Source organism: Echinops telfairi, unplaced genomic scaffold (assembly GCF_000313985.2).
Source record: "Echinops telfairi isolate 266 unplaced genomic scaffold, ASM31398v2 ScPeMD7_7469;HRSCAF=8507_0, whole genome shotgun sequence".
NCBI classification, from domain to species: domain Eukaryota; kingdom Metazoa; phylum Chordata; class Mammalia; order Afrosoricida; family Tenrecidae; genus Echinops; species Echinops telfairi.
Window position 1 is genome coordinate 77780122 of NW_022111372.1, and position 4178 is coordinate 77784299.

Sequence of the window (4178 nt, forward strand, 5' to 3'; positions counted from 1 at the left end):
TGCCAATTTGCATCTCTGCTTTCAAATCTTTGCAGTGGATATCCTTTTATAACAACAATGAGGCTAGATATGCACCGATTGTCTACTGTATATCTAACACTTTCACTCGTTATCTCATACATTCTTCAAAGCAAGGATGGACTCAATTTGAATGTTGTAGGGGAAGAAATGGAGGCAAAGCAAGGTTTCATGATTTGTGTGGATCCAGGATGAAGTCAAGGCCAAATAATGACAAGTCCAGAGTCCCTTCAGCCTTTCACCATCAGGACGGCAACCGCAGCAATAATAAACACTAGCCCGCCAGTATGGAGGGCCTGCTGTGGGGCAGGTAGTGTTCTGGCACTCCACACGCATGACCTCATTTACTCTTCATGCCTACCTGAGAGACATGTGCTACTATTTATTCCATCTTACAGAAGAAACGTCTCTGGGTGCTGCCAAGAACCTTTGCTCGTCTTATAACCCAAAGGTTGTTGATTCAAATCCACCCATAGGCACCATGGAAGAATTCCATAAAGAATTCTGCGGAACTTCCTTTCTGTCTCTTTCCGGCATTCAAGATGTCTAGCCGAGGACTTGGTGGGCCCTCCGGTGCAAAATTCTGGATTTCCCTGGGTCTTCCGGTAGGAGCTGTGATCAACTGTGCTGGCAACACGGGAACCCCAAATCTGTAAATCATCTCTGTGAAGGGGATCAGGGGCCGGCTGGGCAGACTGTCCGCTGCTGGTTGGGGGACACAGTGATGGCCACGGTCCAGAAAGGCAAACCCGAGCTCGGAAAGAAGGGGATCCTGTGGTGGTGGGACAACAATGCAAGTCTTCTCGGAAGACAAGACGGCGTGTTCCTTTCTTCTGAAGATATTGGGGGGTTAGAGTAAACAGTAAAGGCAAGACGAAAGCGTCTGCCATCACAGGACCCGCTGCAAAGGAGTGTGCTGACTTGTGGCCCTGGATGGTGTCCACTGCTGGCAGCATTGAGTGATTTTCCCGTGTATTTGTAAAATCCTCCTAGCACCCTCTTAAAAATTATTTGCATTGGGTGGGGTGGGAGTGGGAGCGCGGATTGTGCCAAGAAAACTCTATGGAGCAGTTTTCGTCTATGACACACGAGGTCACCACGTGTCAAGGAAAATCACTCACCTGGTCAGCCAAGCCTAGAGGACCACCTGTGTTATGACTGTGTGTGTGTGTGTGTGTGTGTGTGTGTGTGTGCTGATTTGATCCCTAGACACAACATTCCCTGCTCACTCAATACAAAGACTTTGGCAAGGTTGCCTGTGGCAAAGGAAGGGGCAGCAGTCTGAGGAGCCCCGATTTCTGTCTGCCCTGTCCTTGCTCAGGTGTCCTGGGCTCAGTAGGTGGGAAGAACGGGAGGGGAAGAGTGGGTGGTTGACAGAGGGGAGAGTGGATGGCAGCACCAGGAGGTAGCAGGAGGCTCAAAGAGTGACAGGAGGCCCTTCCTCTCCCTGACCTCAAAAATCCTTTGGAATCCTCTTGGGCTGGTCAGAATGTTCCCGAAACAAAAGAGAACAGGTTTAAGTGAAAAGGTGGTGTGGTGGGGGTGGGGGTGGGGGAGTGGTGGTGGGTAGGACTGGGGTTAATGGTTCCACCCTATAAAAAGCTCAGGTGTGGATGTTGTTTTAGGGATGGATGGCTGTATTCTTGCTGCTTTTATCCTTCAGCAGGCACCCCATTGGCTAGCTAATTTGTTGGTGTTAACTGCCTTCAAGCCACCCCCAACTGAAGGCAAGCCCATGCACACCTGGACCAAACCCTGCCTGGCCCTGCGCCGACAGGGGCAACAAGCTGGAGCTCTGTGGTCCAGACGGTTTTCGTTGGCTGATTTTCAGAAGTTGATTGCCAGGCCTTTCTTCTCAATCTTTTGTTCTGAAAGCTCCACTGAAACCGGTGCAGGAGCACACGGGGAGTATTGGCTAAGAGTCAAGCCACAGCCACACCACTGCCCTGTTAAGCAGGAACTAGGCCTCCCGGTAGCAGGGGCCCCAGGCTGTGAGACCCCACAGTACCCCACTTCAGGCAGCCTGAAACTTCCCTTGTGGTTAGAAGATTCTGGTCTCTGGACCATTGGGGTGGTGAGAAGGACACCCAACATTTCTACTCCACAGCAGCCTGATGGTGGGGGAAGTGCCAGTCCTTGCTGAGCTAAGGAGGCAGCCCATGAAACGTCTGTACCTTTGGGCCCCGGGGCACTGCGTCCTGCTTTAAATCCTGTGTAATTTAAGGCACATGTAATCCATATGGCTCTGATTCATTTACACTTAAATCTTCAAAATATTGTGTTTTAAGAGCTGTTACTTACAAAGCCTTCAGAACCTGTTATGTAAGATTCCGCTCCCCTACATCCCTCCTCCCAATCCCTTCCCTCAGCCCAGTCTCCCCCACCTTCTCTCGTCTCTATAGAAACTCATACCAGCATCTGGTTTGGTTTCTTTTAAACCAAAAAATCCCCCTCAGATTTAGAAAACCTCGTATATGTACCCAACGAGAGAGTTTATCAGGATTTTTCAAAGTAGTACCATTTTTTAATCCCCCTAATTTGGAAGCAATTTACATGTCTGAAGAGTTCATGAGTACATTGTGGCAAATTCATGTACTGTAATGTAATACGCAAACCAACAGGCAAGTTATACACATATGGAGGAATCACTGGGTGACACAACTAGTTAAACTCTCGCTTACCAGCTGGAAGGTTGGCAGTTCAAATTCTTCAGAGGTGCCTCAGATGATCTGCTTCTGGTAGGCTGCAGTGAAGTCATTCTACTCTGTATACGCAGGGTCGCCATGAGCCAAAGTCAACTAGACAGCAACTAACAACAACAACAACAGCAACACATACCGGAAACAAACAAACATATTGTTGAGAACGAGGGGGGTCAGAGCAGAGACTCTAAACCATCTGTAGACAATAGGACATCCCCTCACAGAAGAGTCACAAGGAAGGGATGAGTCAACCAGAGGCTTCCTCACCCCTCATGTGGGAGTTACATAACTGTCAGCTTGTGAAGGGGTGGAGTTGAGACTGTCAATCAGGTCACAGACAATGAAGCCTCTGTGTGGGCATGGCCTTCTCCTGAGGATTCTGGGAACTCCATTCTTCCTCCCTAGTGGTGGGACAAAAACTCTCTCTGCTTTGTCTTCCTGCTGATGGATGAGACACTTGGAGCTAAGCTGATGGAGCCAAAGCCCTGGAGCTGCAGGAGCCATGTGGAGACTACTGTCAGTGCTGAGATGGTTCCACGTGAGTCTGAAGAGGAATTTATAGACTGGCATCGGATCTGGACTGGGCTGGGATGTTTTATGTAAAGCTCTTTCTTTTTAAAAAAAATCATTTTATTGGGGGCTCATACAATTCTTATCACAATCCATCCATCCATCCATCCATCCATCCATCCATCCATCCATCCACTGTGTCAAGCACATTTATTTGTACATTTGTTGCCATCATCATTCTCAAAACCTTTGCTTTCTACTTGAGCCCTTGATCAGCCATTTTCCCCTCCCTCCCCACACTCCCTCTCACATGAACCCTTGATAATTTATAAATTGCTATTATTTTTTCATATCTTACACTGTCCAATGTCTCCCTTCACCCACTTTTCTGTTGTCCACCCCCCAGGGAGGAGGTTATATGTAGAGTCTTGTAATAGGTTCCTCCTTTCCACCTCACCTTCCCTCCATCCTACCAGTATCGCCACTCTCACCACTGGTCCTGAAGGGATCATCTGTCCTGGATTCCCTGTGTTTCCAGTTCCTATATGTACAAGTATACATCCTCTGGTCTAGCCAGATTTGAGGTAGAATTGAGATCATAATAGTGGGGGCTGGGGATGGGGGCGAAGCATTAAAGAACTGGAGGAAAGTTGTATGCTTCATTGTTGCTACACTGTACCCTGACTGGCTCATCTCCTCCCAATGACCCTTCTGTAAGGGGATGTCCAGTTGCCTACAGATGGGCTTTGGGTCCCCACTCTTCACTCCTCCTCATTCACAGTGATATGATATTTTGTTCCTGGATGCCTGATACCTGATCCCATCAATACCTCATGATCACACAGGCTGGTGTGCTTCTTCCATGTGGACTTTGTTGCTTTGGAGCTAGATGGCCGCTTGTTTATCTTCAACCGTTTAAGACCCCGGCCGGGCACCATCAGCTTTCTT

The 4178-nt window shown here is 48.5% G+C and overlaps 1 pseudogene; it reads left to right on the top strand.

The window, feature by feature from the left end:
* Nucleotides 1-560: 560 nt before the first annotated feature.
* On the top strand, nucleotides 561-981 carry LOC105978688 (annotated as a pseudogene).
* The last annotated feature ends 3197 nt before the right edge of the window (nucleotides 982-4178 follow it).